Source organism: Lepidochelys kempii, chromosome 3 (assembly GCF_965140285.1).
Source record: "Lepidochelys kempii isolate rLepKem1 chromosome 3, rLepKem1.hap1, whole genome shotgun sequence".
Taxonomy (NCBI): domain Eukaryota; kingdom Metazoa; phylum Chordata; order Testudines; family Cheloniidae; genus Lepidochelys; species Lepidochelys kempii.
In genome coordinates this window covers 39,074,139-39,099,381 of record NC_136382.1, presented here as the reverse complement: position 1 = coordinate 39,099,381, position 25,243 = coordinate 39,074,139, and positions in this window count along the sequence as shown.

Sequence of the window (25,243 nt, the reverse complement as noted above, 5' to 3'; positions counted from 1 at the left end):
AACTCTGCCACAGACTTATTGTGTGAATTTTGGAAAGTCATAGAATCATAGAATCATAGAATATCCGGGTTGGAAGGGACCTCAGGAGGTCATCTAGTCCAACCCCCTGCTCAAAAGCAGGACCCATCCCCAATTAAATCATCCCAGCCAGGGCTTTGTCAAGCCTGACCTTAAAAACTTCTAAGGAAGGAGATTCCACCACCTCCCTAGGCAACACATTCCAGTGTTTCACCACCCTCCTAGTGAAAAAGTTTTCCTAATATCCAACCTAAACCTCCCCCACTGCAACTTGAGACCATTACTCCTTATCCTGTCCTCTTCCACCACTGAGAATAGTCTAGAACCATCCTCTCTGGAACTACCTCTCAGGTAGTTGAAAGCAGCTATCAAATCCCCCCTCATTCTTCTCTTCTGCAGACTAAACAATCCCAGTTCCCTCAGCCTCTCCTCATAAGTCATGTGTTCCAGACCCCTAATCATTTTTGTTGCCCTTCGCTGGACTCTTCCCAATTTATCCACATCCTTCTTGTAGTGTGGGGCCCAAAAAAAGTCATTGAAACCCAGTTGCTAAATACCTTTGTGGATTTGTGCCTTAATCTCTCTGTGCAGCACTACACAATCTATAAAATAGGGATAATATTATTTCCTCTATTCCATTAAGAAAGTGAGAGTGGACATGTCTGGAACATGATATGCTCTGGCAATTCTCCCCTGCCGTTGGAGTTGGACCCTTTGTCAGGTAACAAATGAGATCCACTCCAATATAGGTTTAAATAGGTTCTTGTAGCCTTTATTTTGCATGTTTTAAGTCAAGACAATGCAATTATCACCTATGAATTACACATATATGCTGAAACAGGTAAGGCAAAAAAAGTAATTGATCAAGTTACCTCTCCTAGGTATAGGACCACTTTTTTCAAATCTCTGCTCTCTGCTATGTTCTTCCCCTGTTCTTTTCCATGCTCTTATTGAAAATTACTATCTTTTGTACTCTCTTCCACAACTTTGCACAGACTCAGTTACCTTATCTATGCACCTATCCATTCTAAACCTCCAACTAAAACATTTTAATGCATAAATCACAATAATTAACTTAAACTAATATGTTTTACCTGACTAAAACGTGTCTGCTTCTATGATTAGTCTCTGCTATTAATCCCACTGACTCCATCCATTTATTTTACTGGACTGTTTTTGTGGCCTTGGGTTTTTGCTTGTTAGCTTGCCTTGAGGGGCATCTGAAGTTAGCAATTCCCTGTGACACTCTGTTTCACCTGCTATTTACATAGACTGAAGTTGTACAGAGTAAGAAACACAAGCCAGGTTTCATGGGTTACACAACCCTGAAGCTTGTTTCGCTAAATTCTGGAATCATGCATCAGCAGGGACATATACAAGAGCAAAGATTCCTTTAAATTTTCCTATTTTTTTACATATATAAGTGACTAACACAATTCATTACCCAGTGTTCCAACACTCTAGGAACCACTGCCAGCCCCTATGTGGAATTCTATATTATACTTCATCTTGACAGCTAAAGAGGAACTGATCAGAGAAAATTCGGGTTTGCTTAGGTGCAAGCGATATGGCTTGATTATATTTATGTGCTAACAGAATAAATTCCCAGCCACAAACCTATATATATGCACACACACAAAAATGGATGGTGCTTTAAGTGGGCCTTTTTACAAAGCTGAAAACAATAGCCAAATCAGCTGGAAGAAATAATTCTATTTCATTGTTACTACCACCTACAGAACAATTAAAAAGTTTCTTTGATAGGGTACGGGCCTAAGAATCAAAAATTGTCTCTGGTGTTCACTTAATGAGAGCTTGGTGGGCTCTCCTGCACTCTACTTTGCTCTTGCGAAGTTCTCAGGTTCAGGAAGAAGCATATGATTATTCTGACTATAAATGTAGTAAAATTTCCATTTCTTGAATATCAGTATCTTCTCCCAATTACTCATCATATGCAAGTGTATATTCTTTACATATTGCTCTCTTTTATGATCTTGTATATAAGAAACTCGTGCTGCCCCTGTGAATCTATCCAGTACTCTGAGAAAGTTATATGACTGATGGTGAACAAGACATGTGAATAGCACTTACAATATCAGTGTGACTGAGACTGAATTATGACTTGCTGAAACTAAAGCATCACCAGAGCCAAGATCAATTATTAACAGATACTACAGAGATGAGCTCAATATAAGAACCTAAATAGATAGAAATAGAAATGTGTATCCCAGTGATTCCCAAACTTGTTCTGCCACTTGTGCAGGGAAAGCCTCTGGCGGGCCGGGCCAGTTTGTTTACCTGCCACATCTACAGGTTCGACCGATCGCGGCTCCCAGTGGCCGTGGTTTGCTGCTCCAGGCCAATGGGAACTGCTGGAAGTGGTGCGGGCCGAGGGACATACTGGCTGCCGCTTCCAGCAGTTCCCATTGGCCTGGAGCTGCAAACCATGACCACTGGGAGCCATGATCGGCCGAACCTGCGGACGCAGCAGGTAACCAAACCGGCTCGGCCCGCCAGGGGCTTTCCCTGCACAAGCAGCGGAACAAGTTTGGGAACCACTGGTGTATCCTATTCAGCAGAGTAAGGTTTTTCATGAAGCTAGGGCTAAATCTGTTTTGCAAGCAGTCCTGCTTAAATAATTTGTACTGATATTTTGTGTACATGGAGTAGCCAAGATAACTGGCAAGTGACTGGGAGAAGTTTTCCATCCCTGAAAGTCTTAGGGTAACATTGGATGAGTTTATGGGGCATAGATATGTGTAATTGGATGATGCTGGAAAAGATCAGAAGAAGGGAAACTCTTCTCTTTCTCATTACTAGCTGATTTGCAGACATGCCAAACCTGTGAAAAAACACAGAAATTGGGCTTGTTTTTGTCTTAATTGGCTTGTGAGTTGCTTGTTGGCTAGTTTTTGGCTTGTAGCTTGTTGCTTCTTTTTTTTTTTTTTTTTTTTGATCAGCTCCCGGCAAGCAGGAGCAAGGGGGCTGGCTTCAGATCAGTTTGTGTTTTCCAAAGACAAATTCTTCTTTGTCTCCCCAAAACACACAATTCCATTTGAGGCCTTGTGTTCACTTTAAAATACCTCAATTTGGCAGTCAGGGTAGAGGGGGAGGCTGGTTGGGGCCTCAGGGTGGAACATAGGCGGGGCCACAGCCTGGGTCAGGGAGGCTTAGCCTGCCCTGGACTTTGATATTCACTGCCCATGCTGCACAAATCCTGATTCCTCAATATAGGGCAAGCTGGGGATTGCACCAATTGAGCTAATTAGAGTATAAGTAGTGGTCAGCAGAAGTGCAGTTATTCCATTTTCTAGCCACGACTGCTGAATCAAAGCTATTCCCCAATGTAGAACAGCTGTATAGCCAGAAGGCCTGATTTCCTCAATGCCATCTCCCCTCCAAATACTCAACTTCTGCTGACCATGTCTATGTTACTGATTATGTGATTTGAAAATTGAGAGTGGGTGGAGCTCATTGCATATCCCAGAACCTAGGAACACCTGAGGTCTCATGGAATAACCTGACCTAATGCTTTTGGCTCTGAGAATCTTGGCATGTTTATCAAGGCTCTCTGTTCACCAAAGCCTGTGGGTTTGGTGATTATTTAACAACAACAACAAAGGAAAGGAACTTTGTCAATAAGACCCCTTCCAACTTATTTTAAGACACCTCCCCTCCCCATTTTTCTTCATGCCCTCATTTTTTGGCTCCTCACAAATTGATTATTTATCTGAAAACAGACACAGGAAAATATGCATTGAATTTCAGCTTTTGTTGTCATGAAGTTGCACTTTTTTTTCTGACCGATAGGCTACAAACCTAGCAGACTGTTTTGGAAGCCTATACAGCAGAGATTGGCAAACCTTTGGCATGTGGCCCATCAGGGAAATCCGCTGGCAGGCCAGGACGGTTTGTTTACCTGCAGTGTCTGCAGGTTCGGCCAATCGCACCTCCCACTGGCCACAGTTCGCCGTTCCAAGCCAATGGGGGCTACGGGAAGCAGCAGCCAGCACATCCCTCAGCCCATGCCGCTTCCTGCAGCCCCCACTGGCCTGGAACAGTGAACTGTGGCCAGTGGGAGCTGCGATCGGCTGAACCTGCAGACACTGCAGGTAAACAAACCATCCCAGTCTGCCAACGGCTTTCCCTGATGGGCCGTGTGCCACAGGTTGTTGATCCCTACTATACAGGGTGACTGAAACTTCTTAACACTGTGTGTGCATGAAGTGCCTCCTTGACCACCAAACCTGTTTTATTTTCAGTAATTAGGGCTCCTACCTTGTTCAAAACTTCTTGCACTTTATATCTAACCATGGAATGTCTCCTTTCCTCCCTCAGAGGAGTAATTGCCTCTGGTCTGTTTTAACCTTCCATTCTCTGTCATCTAAATCTCATGAGGCAAACTGATCAAGTTTCAAAGAGCTGCATGTGAACAGTATGGTTAAACCCTATGCTACTCTTAACAGTTTGGGGCATCAGTTAAGTTGTGGGTGCTCAGCTCCCCTCAGGATCAGATAATACATTCAGGGATCACAAAAGAGATTGTAATAAGAGGATGTGTCTACACCACAATTAGACACCCTGTGTGGCCAGCAGATTTGGGATCCTGAGGCTCAGGCTGCAGGGTTGTTTAATTGCAGTGTAGACATTCCAACCTCTGGGACCCTCCCACCTTGGAGTGCCCTAGTAATCTAGAGGTAGCTGAAGAACTATCTGTAGGGGAAGGTAAATAGGCAGCTTTAGAAAACAAAAAGCTTGGATGAGTCTGGACCTTAGACTCCCTTCCTGCTCTAGTTCCTGCTAAACCAGAAATGCATGTCTAGAAGAGGAAAAATAAGGGTAAGAAAGGAGGATCCTATTTCAAACTCATTCTGCCTTTACCAAGGGAGAAATGGTCATTGATTCAGATGTTGATAATATATGGCAGTTTTGGGATTTGAACAAATCCTCACAGATCAGATCTACTTACATATTTTTATTTTCCATAACCATACAAGCAGGTTGTCCCAGATAATGTGTTTTTTACTCCCTTTCTCCCTTATCTGGCAACTGTAAGGGATCAGAAAAGTAAGCAAACAAAAAGCTGGTCATGGGAATGTCAGCCTTGTCATAATTAGTGAAATCTAACCATAAATGTCAGCTAGCTAAATGAATTGTGAAGAGTTTCTAATCTATCTAAATATTGCCTCTCAGACATTGTAGCCCTCAGAATAATATTGCCTCTCATTTAGGGCAGCTACTGTGCCATTGTCGATTGCAGAAGACTCAACAGCACAATAACCGCATTCTGGCATGTGTTTTATTTCAGCATGTACAACAAATATCACTACAGGCAAAAGGCCCTTGTCAAAGATTTCTTTTTTAAAAGGTAATTGCTTTTAAAACTTTTTATTTCCATTTCAAAAGAATGAAAACTTTGATTACAGTAAATTAATATATTCCACATACTGTTTCATTGAGTGATCAGCATTTTCTCACCTGCTCATAAAGAGGAACATACTGAAGCAAGCTGTGTCCTTCAAGTGGTAAGTAGTTCTATAAGCTGGTAAATAAAACATCTTTGGGTCTTATCCTGAAAACACTTATGCACATGTTTATCTTCACTCATATTTGTAGTCTTGTGGAAATTACTCCCTTTTGCACCTATTTTACTGAGTTGAAGTCAGTGGGACTACTGAAGTGAGTAAAGTTTAAAATCAAGTTTGCAGGAGCAGGGTCATAGCCATGCTGGACAAAAGAAAGGTGAAGCTTTCATAGAACCTATGAATCCCTAGAATCTATTAGAAAAAGCAAAAAGAGCACACAAATGAAACAAAAGCTTCTTTCTTAATCTTCTGTAAACTGGTGTTTAGTATCATCATGTACAATCCAACTGGTAGAGGAAATCAAGAGGAAAGACCCATCAGAAGTGGAGAATTTTTATGTTTCTAATAATTTGCATCAACAAATAGTTGTCCAACCCTACAAACATATAGGTATGTGCTCAGCTTTACTCACATGAGTTCAATGAAGCTACTTGCATGAGTAAAATCACACATCTGTGAAAACGATTGCAGGATTGAGCTCAATGGTACAGGATTATTTCTTTCTACTTTCTCTATTTTCAGAGGCTACAGAACGGCAACTGTAGTTCTAAGCAAACAACTGACCTGTCATTTATACCTGTCATGATAATAGGCTTTATTTCAGCTAAATAACTCTGAATCATGGGCTTTAGTTAACCTAAGCACAGTTTACTTTGGTGTTAGGATCTCTTGCTTTGTAAAGGAAATGGGAAACAAAAATGTTTTCCCAGAATGAGTAGAGTTACCCTAGTTCATTCAAACCACTTATCACAATTACAACAGCCAAGTTTTTAATAAATCTAATAGTTTAAGTTTATTGCTGGTAGAAACACTGGCAAAGGGACCTGGTGATGGAGTGACTGTGTTCCCACCCCTCCCATTCTCTGCATCAACCCATAGAATGGGGCTTCAGGTGAGTACTTCAGATGAGTACTCTGTGTTCTGTGTCACTGAACAGCTCCCAGTGCTTCTCCACCAGTAATCAGTTTTGCAACTAGGACAGCTGGTGCATTCCAGTACTCTGACGAATTGGCTCGCCTAAGAGAGACCTCCGGTGGGGAAGCATCTATAGAGCTTTGATAGTAATTAAAGCTGCCCTGATGAGAGGCAGAGATGAGAGGCAGAGATGAAAACTTCCCAGACATACTGAGGTTAGCCAGCAAATGAGAATGTAGTTTACTCCTTCCTGTATAAGCCTTGCTGAATTTGTCTCCATGTACTTAATGGGAATATGATCTAGTGGATAAAGCTAAGGACTGGGAGTCAGGAAGGATCATCCTAGACCTAAACCAACCACTGTGACAATTGGGGTCCAGATACCCATGGGAAGAATGGGGGTCTGAACCCCAATGAATAAATAAGTCAATCAGCTGATTGTATACAATGTTATTGTACTATAATGTGTATCAAGTAAGGTCTTTTATGAAAGCTTGTGATGTTCAGAACTTGCTGGTGATCATGAGATAGGCACACAGCTGTGATTATGAATGTTTGTATTTGTATAGATATAAAATTGCTCATAATTTGTGCTGCAATATTCAGCTCCACCACATAACAGGGCGGTAGGTAGCCAGGCAGGGAGGGGCTGTTGCCTCCCCAACCAGATGAGACTAGCTCCAAAGACCTTTCATTGTACAACCCAGGAAAAGACAAGTGATGGTCCTTTTAAAGTTAATGGGAAAATATTAAAACAACTGAAACGTGAAACTGAAAATTCCAGTCTTGGAAAACTAAGAAAGAATGGAATTTCCCCCACCATGAATCATCATAGTCTGAGAGAGAGAGAAAAGCAATGAAAAAAAAACCCATGCAACTCTTGTTAAAGGGAAAGGGATTTGAAGTGAAGGGTCTCCATAAACTGATAGCCAGCATTTAGATGGGGTGCTGTCCCCTTTATGACAGATGGCCAACTGGCAAACCAAAGGCAATGGGTAACTTATGTGAGAAAAGGGATTTTTATCTCATGTATAAGTGTAAACCTGAGATTGCATCTGTCATAAATATAAAGGGAAGGGTAAACCCCTTTGAAATCCCTCCTGGCCAGGGGAAAGCTCCTCTCACCTGTAAAGGGTTAAGAAGCTAAAGGTAACAACGCTGGCACCTGACCAAAATGACCAATGAGGAGACAAGATACTTTCAAAAGCTGGGAGGAGGGAGAGGAACAAAGGGTCTGTCTGTCTGTCTGTATGCTGGTTTCTGCCGGGGATAGACCAGGAATGGAGTCTTAGAACTTTTAGTAAGTAATCTAGCTAGGTATGTGTTAGATTATAATTTCTTTAAATGGCTGAGAAAAGAACTGTGCTGAATAGAATAACTATTTCTGTCTGTGTATCTTTTTTGTAACTTAAGGTTTTGCCTAGAGGGGTTCTCTATGTTTTAAATCTAATTACCCTGTAAGGTATCTACCATCCTGATTTTACAGGGGGGGGTTCTTTATTTCTATTTACTTCTATTTCTATTAAAAGTCTTCTTGTAAGAAAACTGAATGCTTTTTCATTGTTCTCAGATCCAAGGGTTTGGGTCTGTGGTCACCTATGCAAATTGGTGAGGCTTTTTATCCAACATTTCCCAGGAAATGGGGGGGTGCAAGTGTTGGGAGGATTATTCATTGTTCTTAACATCCAAGGGTCTGGGTCTGTAGTCACCTAGGCAAATTGGTGAGGCTTTTTACCAAACCTTGTCCAGAAAGTGGGGTGCAAGGTTTTGGAAAGTATTTTGGGGGGAAAGACGTTTCCAAACAGCTCTTCCCCAGTAACCAGTATCTGTTTGGTGGTGGTAGCAGCCAATCCAAGGACAAAGGGTGGAATATTTTGTACCTTGGGGAAGTTTTGACCTAAGCTGGTAAAGATAAGCTTAGGAGCTTTTTCATGCAGGTCCCCACATCTGTACCCTAGAGTTCAGAGTGGGGGAGGAACCTTGACAGCATCTTTATTTTTATTTTCTGTATAACTGATATGCATCTGCTTTCCCTTACTATTTCACCTTTGAATCTGTATTTTTTTATGTTAAATAAACCTCTTGTTTAGTTGTTTTGTTGTTTACTAATAGGTCTCTGTGAAAACGGTGTAGTGTGTGTCCTAAAGTGAACTGATAATGGGGGCAGGTTTTACTCCTTCTGGGGTGATGATCCAAAGGGGAAAAGTTTGAGTGTCTGGTAGATAAGAATTCAGAGTAGAGAGATTTGGGGAGACTTGGGAAAGGAAGGGATGGTGAAGGCACCCTGAAAGAAGTAACTAGACTGGTGGAAGTCAGAGTGAGACCTTTATGCTTGTGGGCTGGCTACTGGTGTTAAGGCTCTGGGCCATATCTGGGGTGAGATAGCCCCTTATTGGTCTAGGTGATCCCCAAAATGTCACAACAACTCACTCACAGTATGAATTTGGGCAATGACTGAACCTATCTGTTCTTCAGTTTCCATATACAGAAATGGATATAACACTTCCCTACATTTTCAAGGTGTGTGTGTGAGACTCAGTTATTGCTTGTAAAGTACTATGAGATCCTCAGCTAGGAGATACTAGAGAAGTGCAGAATGTTATTAAAATTTGCATAAATAAAAATGAGTTGGAGAGTCTCTTTGGGGAAAACCTCAATTCCAGTGATTGCGGGGAAGGTGAGGGGGCTAAAAAGTGGCATTTCTTAACCTGGTTAATTTACAGTAATGTAACTTTTGAAAACAGAGGTTGTTTTTCCGTGATAATAATAAAACTAGAAGGCAGAATCCTGCTCCCATTGAAGCCAATGATAATCTTGTATGGGTTGGACCTATATTTATGAAGCTTTTGTCCATTGACTGATTCCTGAAATGTTATTTTAAATGGGTGAAATTATTGGTGGTGTGCGGAGCCAACACCATTTGCTCTGCATGAATGAACTCCTGCAAAAGGGTCGTGAGTGGAGTAGCTGTGCAATGGTCCAATGTGCTATATGCACCATGCCATGTGCAAACAATTTCTGCAGCGGTATTTGCATAGGACAGTGTAGAAGGCCACAATGAGGACAGACTAGGGATGGGAACACCTCCATGTTTACTCAGATCCAGTGGCCCTAACACTCTACACAACTAGGGTCTGATCCAAAGCCCATTGGAGTCAATGACAGTCTTTCAACTGACTAAATAGCTACTTCCTGCAACATTTCAAATACAGCAAATGTAAGGAAGGTTTTATTATACAGTATTCAAAATATTTCTACGTAATAAAAATACCTGTTCATCAGAAAATGTATAAATTAAGAACATTAAAGAAAAGTGCCATTAAGAAAAAAGAGCAGTCACCTATTGCACAACGTATCTTCTTCGAAAGATTAAACTGTTCAACCTATTTTCAGCCATAAGGCAAGAAATACAGTATTGTTAGAAGTCATGTTATGAAAAGACTGTGAAACAATACAAATTTTAGAAAATTGGAACCATGCAGGCAATGGGTCAAATTCATTTCTGGTAGAACTCTATTGACTTGAATGGGTTTACAATGTCTATTACAACAATACATTATACAATAATTTAGGCTGAATTGTTTGTGCAGCAACAGTATTTTTAAGAGCATTTGCACTTGAAAACTCAAGAACATTGAGATTTTCATTATTTCCTGGTACCAGTGTTTTCCAGTGTCTGATAGAAACTTAGTTTACACTAAGTTTTAATTTTATCAGACATGAATTCTGTCATTCAAGTGCAACTCTAGTATAGGCAGTGACAAAATCTAATATGATGGAATCTTTTTGTGGGGGCATTAATATTTGGATGTATTTTTTCTAGCAGTTGGGGAATTTTGCCAGTCAGAAGCATGCAAATTAAATTATCTAAAGAACTTTGTAAATCTCTCCATGAAAGTGAAGATTCCAGTTCTGTTCCCCAGGACGCCAGTAGCAAATTCCCACTGACTTCAATGAGATTAGGAATAGGCATTTAAAAGCTGGGGAGTCAGCAAGAAACTGAGGGACTGCAGCTCCCTTTGAAATCAATGGGAAATAAAGACACTCAGGAGCCCTCACAAAGTTTGGACCTTTCCAGAGCATCTCTACATTTTCTCATATCAAAAACTGTAACAGCTTCCTGCTTTAAATAAACAGGGTGTTGAGAAATGTTTCTCTCTCACTCTCTCTCTCTCTCTCCAAAAATTTATTTTTGAGGCTATATGGAGGAGTCTTTTCTTTCCTTGTTGTAAAAAGAGGTGTTCATTCTGGGGGAATCATAATTAAGTCAGAGCAAGCAGTTTCACCCTTGTTAGCTATGTGTCTACTTATATAGCCCTTATCATCAAAGTTTTGAGTTCCTCAGAATTATTAAGGGTTTTTAGGCCTTGTCTACTCTACAGAGTTTTGTTGATGCGTAGGCCAGTGGGCTAGTTTGCCTTTAGTATATTCACATCTTTGCATTATATTCAGCAGTAATGCAAGAAACCTACAGGCATGTAGCCTTTAAAAGATTAGCTTCAGCAAGTTAGCATACGGCTTAGATCATTGGGCTGAACGGGTAGTGATCAATGGCTCCATGTCTAGTTGGCAGCCAGTATCAAGCGGAGTGCCCCAGGGGTCTGTCGTGGGGCCAGTTTTGTTGAACATCTTCATTAATGATCTGGATGATGGGATGGATTGCACCCTCAGCATGTTCACAGATGACACTAAACTGGGGGAGAGGTAGATACACTGGAGGATAGAGATAGGGTCCAGAGTGACCTAGACAAATTGGAGGATTGGGGCAAAATAAATCTGATGACGTTCAACAAGGACAAGTGCAGAATCCTGCACTTAGGACAGAAGAATCCCATGCACTTCTACAGGCTGGGGACTGACTGGCTAAGCAGCAGTTCTGCAGAAAAAGACCTGGGGATTACAGTGGATGAGAAGCTGGATATGAGTCAGAAGTGTGCCTTTGTTGCGAACAAGGAAAATGGCATATTGGGCTGCATTAATAGGAGCATAGCCAGCAGATCGAGGGAAGTGATTATTCCCCTGTATTGGGCAATGGCGCGGCCACATCTTGAGTATGGTGTCCAGTTTGGGGCCCCCCCAGTACAGAAAAGATGTGGACAAATTGGAGAGAGTCCAGCGGAGGGCAACGAAAATGATTAGGGGGCTGGAGAGGACAGGCTGAGGGAACTGGGCTCATTTAGTCTGCAGAAGAGACGAGTGAGGGGGGGTTTAATAGCAGTCTTCAGCTACCTGAAGGGGGGTTCCAAAGAGGATGGAGCTAGGCTGTTCTCAGTGGTGGTAGATGACAGAACAAGAAGCAATGGTCTGAAATTGCAGTGCAGGAGGTCTAGGCTGGATATTAGGAAAAACTATTTCACTAGGAGGGTGGTGAAGCACTGGAATGGGTTACCTAGGGAGGTGGTGGAATCTCCATCCTTAGAGGTTTTTAAGGCCCGGCTTGACAAAGCCCTGGCTGGGATGATTTAGTTGGGGTTGGTCTCTGTTTTGAGCGGGGGGTTGGACTAGATGATCTCCTGAGGTCTCTTCCGACCCTAATCGTCTTCTATGATTCTGTGAAACTGGTACATAGTATAGCAAATATATAATGGAAATTTGCACTTTTTAAAAAAATGGCAGACTTAAAAATTCTCCAGATAAAGGTGCCAACACATTAACATAATTAGAACAAAGAGTAAACAAAGATAACAGTGCTTCAATGATATTTGGTTAAGTGTGTTGGTAATTTTTAGGACAACAAGATTTTATAACTGTAGTATCATGACTGACATTATCTTGGGGGGGGGGGGGGGGTGGAAAAAAGTGGCAGCCCCAAAAAATTGTTGGCCAGCACTAAGGGGTTCTGCAGAAAGTCTATAAAACCACAGTTGCCACATTTCCCCTGTAGAGCACCAGTATCAATATTTCAGCTCCTATGTGCTGAACATTTCCAATAAAAAGACTGAGTCAGATCCTGACCCCTGCTCTGCAACTTTTGTACCACTGCAAGGGCCAGATGTTCAGCTCGTGCAATCACTGCAGTCAGTGGGGGAAACACCAAGTTAGGCTAGCTGAGGATCTGGTTTTATGGCATAAGAGGAGCAGAAGGCTGTTCTAAAAGGGAAAATTGTAATTCCCCTGCCAGAGGGATTTTCGGTTACCTGCTTCAGTGCACTCCCTGGCTGGGATTGGCAGAAGGGAACTCAAGAAACTGTGGCTACTTCTTGTTGCTTAACAACCCCACAGAGTTACCAGCCAATGCAAGTTAAAGAAGGCCAGAGAGCTCTCTAACTTGTGATAGGGGATCAGCTAGACCCCAGATGCCCTCAAAAATAATACTTTCTAAATGCTACAGGACCAAATTTACAACTAACATGGAAAAGTACAACTCCACTGAAGTTGTGAGTTCCCTCACCAGTTGGATATCTGCCCCATGGAGTTTAAATAAAGTATAGTTCTTATAAATTTAACTTCTTCAACCAAGAGGATGGAAAGCAAAGGAAAGACTATCCTCTTAAAGATAAAGACCATTTCCTTACTCTTTGGTAAAATTTCTCCATGTCTTTCTCCCCATATTAGAGGTTGTGAATATAAGAGTAGAGCGGGTAGCCTTCAGGAACACACACAAACAGCACAGCACAAAGATCCAGTGCACTTTCACTTGTATATTTATCATGGTAATACTTAAATAGCATAATGGTTAAAAAAACAAAAAGTCCTTACTCTCAGTAACTATTTTGAATCAATTTTCAGAGAGGTGCAGAAGTAATGCAAATAGCCTTGACTTAAATTATCAATTATTTGTAAAAATAATCGGCAGCTAATCATCATTTTACTGAAAGGTCATTTCCAGAAATAACATATTCATAGAGGTCTTACTGGTAATGTAACCAGCACAGCAGGGGACATGACATAGCATTTTCACCACCTCACTGTTATTTTAGCTACACATAGTAAAAACTTGAAAGATATTAGTATAAATCACAAGTCTGACAATAGGTTATTTAACACTTTGCTTTTCATACCAATCTGAACAAAATTCATGGAGCTGAATTTAGTTATTTTTTCCCCACATACAAGAATAACGTGTAATCTAGTAGCTCAGAAGAAGTCTGATCTCTGCTCGCACAGTATATGCAAATCATTCTTGGTAAAATTATTTTAGTTGTAATTGACAGTTCCCTGTTATTAAAATAATTAAAATAATTCAGCATCTATTTTCTCTATAGAATGTCATCTGGAGTTGGAGCTTCATATGTTCTGGTATGCTGCACTCAATCATTTATAGGTGAACTACTACAGTGTAATTATGTTCACTGTTTTCTCTAAATCGACCACAGTAAACATATTATGAACAAAAAGAAAAGGAGTACTTGTGGCACCTTAGAGACTAACCAATTTATTTGAGCATAAGCTTTCGTGAGCTACAGCTCACTTCATCGGATGCATGCGCATGCGCATCCGATGAAGTGAGCTGTAGCTCACGAAAGCTTATGCTCAAATAAATTGGTTAGTCTCTCTAAGGTGCCACAAGTACTCCTTTTCTTTTTGCGAATACAGACTAACACAGCTGTTACTCTGAAACATATTATGAACAATTATATTACCTAAAGAAACAAATAGATTGATTTCTATTTTTATATAATCTAGAAAGTCTTTTGAAATTCAGAAGTCACATAAATTGTAAGGAAACGGCATGAAATTTCATATTGATTGGGATGATTTTAGTTATGTTCCTTTTTTCAAAATAATGAAAATATTATTATGAGCTAATGTTGATTCAAGTAAATACCACAGAAAGAATCTTGCGCAAATGAAACATAGGAAATTTGAGGCTATTACATAAGGACAATAGTCAAATATTCATTATTTATTGTTATTATTAATAATAATATTTTGTAGGCACTCTAGATATCCTCTTGGGATGTAATAACAATTACAATATGTTATCTACAGTGCGGACTAGATTGTGCCTTTAGGTATATATGTGTGCAAGAAGATTTGCTCAGGCTATACCAATCCCAGAGTAAAATCCTGTCCCCACTGCAGTCAATGTGAGTTTTGTCATTGATTATATTTAGGTAGCATCTAAATTCTCTACAGCCTACCACAAAGTCTTTCTGGAGTCACAATGGAAGGGCTTTGGTACGCTCTTAGCACTTTACTAAATATTGCAGTCAAACTTTATTAGCACATTTAACCCTGTAAAGGGGCTATCAGTTACAACTATTGCCTCAATTTTTAGCCCAGCTGTGCATGAATTTCCCTCTCAATTGCTATGGTAGTGTAAGTTAGCCAGCTGGCTAAATTAGGACTGCTCAGACTCCATTCCTTCTGAGGTAAAATAAGAGAGTTAAACTAAAATCCCAAATGAGCTATGGTTCCAACAAGGCTTTTATCCCCTTTAACCATTGTTTCACTGACACAGAATTCTAAAGAGAGGCATGGATAATCAAATCTTACAGGTTATTTTAAGAAAGACAATATGCAATTTATATATTATTCTAATGTTCTGAACTCAAGGGACAAATGATCTGATCCAGTGTGGCAAATCATTTTTTCAGTTGCAATCATAGCAACAGCCTTCATAGACAGATACCAAAGTTTTGATCATTGTTATCCACGTAAGCAAAGGTATACTGCACCTCTGGTTAGATCTTCTTTCTTTCCAATTAATCCATTCAGGTATCCACGTGGAATTTGTCTCCTCTCAGATGCAAGAAAAAAATCAACATTCCATCATCTCTGATTTTTTTTATCTTATCCATGTCTATGAACAAACCAACCCATTAACAGCAGCAAAGCACACACTAAGCAGCAGCAGTAGCTTCATATTAATCCTAGTATATACCCCAAGGCCTGTACATGGCTATAGTGACACTTCTCAGTTCAATAGGGAAAGTAGGGTTGAAATTTTCCCACAGCTGTGGTATTTGTCCTCCAGGGTCAACTCCTCTGCACTTTTCTTTATGGAGATTAAGCATAACAAGACATCAGGTACCTGAAAGTAGAAACATCCAGTAAAGGGTCAGAGGCAATAAGGAGTTTGATGCCATGTTCATGTTCAATAGCTGCAAGTGGACCATCTTCTCAGTGCTGGAAACTGTAGGATTCATACAAGGTTTATGTGCTTGGCAACATTCAGGGCACACCCGGAGTGTTGTGCTGGACCTGTGCACACACGGCTCCTCTCAAGGGCATCAATCTTGGAATCTCGCCCAGATGACATGAACCGTGGGAAGCCTCCCAGGACTGGGCTCAAGGCCCGAGAGCAAGGAATGCGGTAGATAGAAACTGGTAAGTAAGAATGTTAAACAAAGCCAGTGTATTCCTTTTATCTGTTGGAGAATGTAATGCGCGGGGGGAGAGAAAGAATAAAGGGGAAGGTGGAAAGCTGACAGGCAGAAGCTGGTTAGCAGACCAGCCGCTTGCTTGCTAAAAGCTGCGTTCTGTCTTGTCATTGAACCGCCACAGGAAACTGTCACTTTGATGTCCCCATAGCTTTAGCAATGTTATTTTTGATTGCACAGGTATAGGTATCATTAGCTCCAAAATTGTGCAAAGCAGACACTGCCCTCATTGTTCTTAGAGTAAGCTCATGTTGGAGACCTCAGGTAAGTTGTCTTGTATTTTTTGTAGGTTCAAATCACAACAGGTTAAGGGAACCACTGAGGAGCCTCACGCCACAGGACATTCGTACTGATATTATAATCCATTTGCGCCTCCAGAGTGCTGAAGGCTCCAGTCATATATTCCAGCCCTGCTTCTCAATTCCCTTTGGAAGTGGTGATAGAGCACCTGTAGGTGGCAGCATCGGAGAGCTGTACACCTCTCAGCATTAAGGAGCATTTCCACCAATCACCTGCTCTGCAAATACCACTGTCTTGCCCTTGAATATTTCATCTGGGTCCTTAAGTGGTCCTTGTCACCATTAAACTTTTGTCTCCTTTCTTTTGTGGAGATGCCCAGGTTCTCCCCTGAGCCCCCTATCACATCCTGGCCCCTTTCCAAGCTCCAGTCTGTGGGAGAACCACTGCAGGTATTGATCCATCCATAACTGCACTCTGACTGCATGGCAGAAAGCTCTTTTATTTCCTTGCTCCCTTTCTCAGCACACACTGCTGCTCAGCCAACAATTTCCAGGGTCTTCTGGGAAATATTCCTCCCAGAATTTCTTCATTCTGGGTTCAACTGGTATCAAAGTTGTGCCTGGCCTTTAGCAGCATGCCTTCATATAAACCCACTGTTTTCTGTCAATAGCAGAATAGGAGTTTCCAGTTTAAGAGTAAGAAAATCTTTCTGAAGGTGGAAAATTCTTCTTCTTGTTTATATAAGTAAATTGAATCTATTTCCCCATGTTAAGTATCCTCACACCTTCTTGTCAACTGTCTGAAATGGGCCATCTTGATTATCACTACAAATTTTTTTTCCCTCCTGCTGATAACAGCTCATCTTAATTAATTAGCCTCTTAGAATTGGTGTGGCAACTTCCACCTTTTCATGTTCTCTGTATATAATCTTCTTACTATATGTTCCATTCTATGCATCTGATGAAGTAGGCTGTAGCCCATGAAAACTTATGCTCAAATAAATTTGTTAGTCTCTAAGTTGCCACAAGTATTCCTGTTCTATTTTCAAAGTAAGTCTGTCTTTAAGTTTTTGAGCTTCACTGGAAATATGTTCATTGTCCTGTGGTCTAAAGCCCTAAAGAGAATAGCTTTGTTGGACATTGAAGACGTCAAGGATATGCATTTCCCTGAGTACACTGTGACTTTTCATGGTGTCCTTCAGTGCATTAATTAATAATATTTTAGAAATAGAGTTGAAAAATAAAATGCAATCTGTTCTCTCTTGTACCAGGTTTTCCAGTGTTTCAGGTAGGTACAATTTAAATAATACAATATGTTTGATAGTTTCCCAGGTGATATATATTTCTGACTCTATCTCTATATATTGTAGAGAATGAGATGGTCCTCTGGAATGTTGTCTATCCTGCTATTAGTTCTGATTGCAGTATATCTTTATGCACTTTGTCTTAATTACAAACCTTTAAACAATGGGCATCCTGGTCATTATTGTTCATATGTGGCATGGCAAATAGCTTCTTCTGCTTGAAATAAAGAAGAATCTCTGTTAGCTATGAGTGATATGTAACCCCTTTACTGGCCAGACACAAACATTAGAGCAAGTCCAACATTCCAACCAGTATGAATACATAAGTCTAGCAAAATAATCAATCTTTATTCCTCTCACCTATACAGAATGATCTGTTCTTAAAATAAAAGATATCTGATTTTTAACTCTTAGAATAGTGACACATTTCTGCATTCCAAACTGGTGGTCAAACAAATATAGATATAATAGAGATATAAAGAGATATAATATAGCTTCACTTTCCAAAAAGTAACATATATGGGGTGGGATCATAAAAGGAAGTCTTCTAGATAGAAACATTGTCCTTTTAGTTAAGTTAATTATGGCAATTTCTATTCTAGCTATGAAGAAGAGGAGCTAATGTTGCTATCTGGTGACACTAAGGGGCATTTGCTTGAATAGAACATTGATATTAATTCCTGGGGGAAAGGGAGGAGAAAGGGTGAGGCAGAAAGAGACATAACTAGATGAAGTCAATGGGAACCGAAGTGCTCAGAACTTCTGAAAATCAGGCAACTCCTAAATGGAATTAGGAGACTAATATTAAACAACTAGTTTTGAAAATATTGGTCAATGTCTGTTTCAGATAGTTTTTCTCCTGTTTTTCTCCTGATATATTAACTTTCATTTTTTCTAAATTTAATCTTTTTTGTTATTTTCTGCCCATATTTGTAATTCCTCTAGTTTCAGTTTGATTTCTCTGTCCTTACTATTTTCCTCCCAGAATAGCATCACGTATGTGTCTTTCCAAAGAGATTCTCTAGCTCAGTCAGAAGTTATGAGCTTAATGCAGGAATCTGTGGGTGAAATTCTATGGCCTGTGTTACACAGGAGGTTGGACTAGATTATCATAATGATCTTTTCTGGTTGTTAATGGACAGACATAGCCCCTCTTATATAAGTGGCTCAGTGAAGATTTATACTAGCTGAGGACCTTGCCTTATGAATGACATGTCATTAACATGCTCTTTCCTCCCTTTTCCAATCATTATTGAAGATGTTAAATAAAACAAGCTCTAATGTATTCCTTTAGCATCCCCACTAGATACCATCTCACAATTTGGCACATTAAGGATTCATAATCATTAATTGATAGTGAAACTATGTGTCAACATCACTGTCCAAGCCAATTTGAATTAATTTTCAATTTAGGTTTTGTGAGATACAGTGTCAAATGCTTTACTAAAACCCAGATATCTTACATACATTGCATTCTCCACAACCACTAACTTTTTAAAATTCTATTAAAAAATCTAATATCTCAAATGGGATTTTGAGTAATTTGTGGCAGTCTGGCTTATTGAATTTGCTCCTGTTAATTTTACATCCTGCTAAATGTCCAAATATTATGATTAGGTGCAAGATACGTGGAATGGATCTGTCAGGATTCTGCATTATTATAAGTAACGTATCTTGTCAGGGTATATGATATACTTTTAAGTCAAACTCCTTAACAGAATGCAATGAGCTTAAGGATGAGCTTTATCATCAGGGCAAGAGTTTCTAGTGAAAGACTAAACAGCAAGGAGATAAAGAATATTCCTCTCACGTTCTTTTGCCGAGTTAAAGAAATGTGAAAATACTGTCACTTAGGGGTAGAAAAAGATGCCAGAATGTAAACTTTAAAGAGTTTCATTGTACTATACAAATGTGGGGACCATATTTCAGTCTCATTGATATCTGTTTTATAGCCCTATAACTCCCTTGACTTGAGCATGGTTACTTTTGTGTTACAAAGTCTGGCCCTTTCTTCAAATATCGATCATCTTCCTATATTAAATCATGACTCTGTGTTTAGTGCTTTTTCATTATCAGTAGTAAGTGTACTTTATGCTTCATTGCACCTGCCCTTTGATTGTTTTGATGCATTTTTATATATAGATGTTTGAATAGGTAAAAAACTATTTTCTTGCTATAGCTATGCATGGGTTATGAACCCCCTAAGGTCAAGATTTTTTAAAAAAACAGAGGCTAAAGTCAGACCCCTTAATCTTCTTTTAGGTTCCTAAGTTTTTATTTTTACATAACTACAAAGAGTCCATAACTACAGATAGAAAACAATTTGGCAAGACCTTAACTGAGGTAATGGAAATGAGCAACTGTCAGGGTTCCCTCCCCACTCTGAACTCTGGGGTACAGATGTGGGGACCTGCATGAAAGACCCCCTAAACTTATATTCCACCATCTTAGGTTAAAAATTTCTCCAAGGCACGAATTCCTTTCCTTGTCCTTGGATGGTATTGCTGCCACCACCAACTGATTTTAAACAAACATTCGGGGGGGGGCACTTGGAGCCCTATCCCCCCAAAAATATCCCCCCAAACCTCTTCACCCCCCTTTCCTGGGGAGGCTTGAGAATAATATACCAAACAATAGGTTAAAAGGGACATGAGCAAGTGAACCTACCTATCTGAGATTTTTTTTAACGGTGCACCATATAGGTGTTAGATTTAGTGTATATAGTTTTGTGAAGTCTTCAGATACAATAGGATAACAAAGTGAGCACAGACAAAAATCCCTGGTTTTTAGGGCACTGAAAATTAATTAGGTTCTTAAAAGAAAAAATGTATTTAAAAAAAAAAGTAAAAGATTCAAACCTGCAAAATCAGGATGGTAGATAACTTTAGAGGGTAAATAAAAAGATTTAAAATCCAGGATTCCCTTCTGACTTTGCTTCCTAGTTACAAAACAGGAATAAAATTACCTCTTAGCATAGGGAAAATTCACAAGCTAAAACAAAAGATATTCTAATGCATTTCCTTGCTATTACTTACAATTTCTGTAATTTTAGATGTATCATTTCAGGATCTTTTTAGGAGATGATTTTTCCTGCTCCCATCCCTCTCTCTAACCAAGAGGGCACACACAAAGAGATCCCAAACAAAACCTTGTGATTCTTAGAAACAGGATCTCTAAGAAGGTGAAAAAAAAAGTTTTAGCTTGCTGTGTTCGCAAAGATGACCATATATCTGAAGGTGGCAAGTAATGAGTTACAGTGTAGAAGTTTCTAAATATATTCTGTCATTTAGCAACAAAAGAAAGTGTAGGCCCCCTTTACTAGAAGGGCCTCTGAAATTTATTGTTAGTGTTCCCTTTGGGAAGATCCTTTGTGCTTCAATCTAGCCTTAGAGACCAAAACTCCCATGATGCCTTGAAGAAATAGTGAGAGACTTCCTCTTCCAGGGCGTTCAGGGAGAAGATGACTCCATTTTGGGAGAGGCATGAGATTGCTGCTGTGGAGCTCTGTCCATAATAGGTTTCAGAGTAACAGCCATGTTGGTCCGTATTCACAAAAAGAAAAGGAGGACTTGTAGCACCTTAGAGACTAACAAATTTATTTGAGCATAAGCTTTCGTGAGCTACAGCTCACTTTGAAGTGAACTGTAGCTCACGAAAGCTTATGCTCAAATAAATTTGTTAGTCTCTAAGGTGCCACAAGTTTTCCTTTTCTTTTTGTCCATAACAGGAGCTGCTGCTAGGACACCAGAAGCTGCTGCTGAGAGCTTTGATCGAGCAGAGTGTTTCAGAGGCAGTTAGTGGCTTCACTGGAGCCAGGGAGGAGACAGTTGCTGTGCCTAGAGCTGACTGAGGTGGGCCTACAGTGAAGGAACTGTGAGTAACCTCCACTCTTGTTTGGGAAAGTACTTGCAAGGGAAGGGGCACAGCAGAGAGACTGAGTCTGAGGAGAGGCAGAGTGATTTTCCCATCGAACCAGGACCCAGAGCTGCTGACATTTCGTGGGGCCAGATCCAAACATCAGAGGGGTTGTGCAGCTTGTTGCCTTGGCTGGACTGATACACAGAACCAACAGAGTGCTGCTTCCAGCTGCAGATCTTCCAGCGCGCCCACGCAAGCGTCTAGGACTCTGAAATCCAGGGTGGGGTAAATGTTGGCAGTGTAAATTCCAGTTAGGTAAGTTTCATTTATTACTGTATACTATATTTGTTAATTGATTTTATACAACTGCCCGCTGTGGATTTAAATTAGTGGTGACATTTAATCTTAGTCTGTTATACCCTGTTTCTTTAAATTGGAATGTAAAGGTGTGTTAGCTCTAATTTAAGAGTATGGAGTGTATATTATTTATAATTGCTATTTTTGGTTAGATCCATGCCACAGATTATTATTATTATTATTATTGGAGGTTCCCAAATACAGGGGCCAGCCAGGTGGAGGCACAGGCAATCTTAAAATCCTTTAGGAGAAAAGGAACTGCAGCAGAGGGCTGCATAAAGGATTCTCACTTACCAAAATCATCACTGGGATACTCAGGATCTCCTTTAATGTCAAAAATGTCAGGCTCCCAGGCACACAGGTGAGTGTTGCCTGCAGCCAAGTAACCCAGAGAGGAAATGGGCAGGGGTGTTGACAGGAAGTTTCATGTTTTTACTTTCTGAACTGTCTGATTTTTTTAGTGTCACTTTTATGCTTAATCGAAACAGCACTAGACAGTATGAAATTCCACATGTACATCAACATCCTTTTAAATAATAAACTTTTAATACAAGAGACTATAGGGTTTTATTAGTGTTATTTATTTATTTTTACAGCAATAAGATGGCAAATATACAGAAGAAAATTGTAAGAGAGGGCAAGTGCAAGTTGCACAATATGCAAGAACATGATTGGATATCCCAAAGTCTATTCCAACATTTTAAGCCATTACACTGTTGTACCATGAAGTTTAGTATATTGTTCCATTTTGTACAGAAGCTGATTGGTTTCTGTTTGGTAGTGAAGCCAGCATCCCTAGTGGTTAAAAAAAAAAACTGCACAGCTCAATAACATCAAAGTTGACTCTCTTTTCTAGACCAGGAGAAAGCACTTCTGAACCAGCAAGAGGTAAACATAGATGACTAGTCCTATTTTGAGGGAATAACTTAAGTTTTCCTAGATGACCAATCACAAAAAGGAAAAGTCCATTTAAAATATGTTAAGTAGATAATGAAATATGTTCTGCACAATGTACTTCAGTTGCTGGGTCCACTGAGTGTCTCCTCCTAATCTGCATGAAAATGATTGTGAAGCTCAGTTATAATGTAATTAAGCTGCTCTATTCATCTTTTGGGTATGAACCTTGTGGAGCATATAAATTCAGGTAATGTTTTATGAATTGTTTGTAAGATTTGATTAGAGGAGATAGGGATAAATCTCAGGGTATATAAAAGTTTCCGAAGGGCATTCAGTTTAAGAAGAGAAACTTGTAACAAAAGGGACATGAGCAAGTGAATTTACCTATCTGAGATTTTTTTTTTTAACGGTGCACCATATAGGTGTTAGATTTAGTGTATATAGTTTTGTGAAGTCTTCAGATACAATTATCCCCAATTATTTTATTTGTTGATGGGCTATTTGAAATGGTGAGGTAGATAACTCCTTGCTATCTCAAACCCACATACAGGATTTATGACTTGGGATAGAGTCTCTGTATTCACTCAGCTGAATCTCAGCACCAAGCCTCAAAGTTGTATTGAGATGGAACATACATACACACAGAAACTAAGAAGTGTCAACAGGCATCTGTGCCTTATTCAAAACCATTGTGTGGTTGTTTCATTCACCAACATGGAAGCCAGTGGATGTAAGAGATGTGGATGTAAGATTGATTTTAATGAAAACTGACAATGAAATACATTACATTCTGGTTGAAATAGTCCAGAATAATCCACGTGTCCACACAAAGACAAAATACTGTGAGGATATGTCTACAGTGTACACTCATTATGGCAACACGTAGAGTACATACACTGTATGCCTCCTAGTATGGGTATAAATAGCAGTGTAGATGGTGAGGCACTGCAAAGCCGAGAAGAATACAGACATACCAGAACTGTAACGTATGTACTCATCACAAGTCTCTACATACCCAAACAGTGTCTCCCTGTCTACACTGATATTTTTAGCGGTGTAATATCTTTCTGCCTCCTTGATGCTGGAGCCTTTCCTCACCACAGGGAACTCCTTGCGCCTTTCCCCGCCACTCTTCCCAGCTGGCTCCCCTTCACCTCCCCCCCCCCCCCCCGCCCCTGCAAAAGCCTTTCACTGCCATGTGTAGCTACACATCTCAATGTGGACACAGATGGTTTTTCACTGCGACATGTAGCTACTCACACCGTATAGGCCTCTGCCAGTGGTGTGCAGTGTAGATGTGCCTTCAGTAGCAACTTTCTGGTGATGATTATTTACTTAACAGTAACACCTAAAGGTCCCAGTGGAGATCAGGGCCCCATTTCTCTAGTTGCAGTAAATATACATAGTAAGAGACACACCTTACCCAATAGTCTAAGTAAACAAGACAAAGGAAGTCTTTATCTATATTTTACAGGGAGAGCACTGAGGCACAGAGAGGTTAAATGACTTGCAGAATGTCTCACAGTGAGTTTAGGGCAGTGTGTTAGTTTCAAGGAGCTTCAGTTAGATTGTTGGAATTGCTGCATTCTGCTCTCATTTCATCCCACACCCATTCTGGTGTCTTATACTCATACAAATGCTCCATTGTCTCCTTCTCCCACTTTTGGCTTTGAATCTTCTTCCACACCACCTATGCTTGAGACAGTCTCTCCTCCAGTCTACTAATTTCACTTTCAGATCCCTCCTTCAACCCCACTTCTTTAGTGAAGTCTTCCTACAATGTCTAGGTGGCTTTGCCTTTAGGCTTATTTTTTGATTCTAAGTATACTTACAGAAGGGCCAGAATGGTCAGACTATTCAGTATAAATAATACCCTATGAATTTAGCCCACATGTTGGTTAATAGAATCACACAATGCCAAACCCTGTTTCTCTTTGACTACTTACTATTTGTCATTTGTGTTGATGGTGGATCATGTAAGTCACATCATATTGTTTCTAGTCCTGGGGGGGGCTGATCCAAAATCCATAGAAGTCAATGGACATCAGTAGGCTCTGGATCAGGCTGTGGAATTAGCTGATTGTTTTAATGGAAAAAATAATGAATAAATAGCAAATAACAATCAAACCTCAGTATGTATTTTCAAATGCATAATTAATCATACTAAAATTCAGTTTTATAACTCTCATAACTTGCAAAGTTATCATAGATATTTGGTACTTATCCAAATAATTATGAATAATTAATAATATGACTCTACAGGTAATAAGGAGTGCAACCCAGCATTTTTGTTTGCAATAATAATTGCAAATGAGGTGAGGGGTTTTTTTGCCTGTTCACCTGGGTTACTTATGGGATTTGATAAATAATAATTTATCTGTATAAGTACTGTATGACAAGTAGGAAGGGATTTTTTTTTAAATTGCATCTAATATAATGATCGATCTGGAAACTATTCACTTGGGGAAGTTTTAGTTACATTCATTTTAACACTTGTAATATAGCTTGTATAATTTAGCTTCATTGGGAATTCTCTTGTGACATTACAGAGTCCTACCAGCAAATCCTGTTTCTTTTCCTTTTTTAATAACAGAACAAAAGGAGAAGAAGGGGAGGATGGACAGCAACACCTCTAAATGCAGCTGGGATTGATATGGAATGAAAACATAATGTAATTTTATTTTGAAATGCTGCTAAATTAATCAGATTCATTACACATCACCTGTTGTGATCTTATTTTTGTA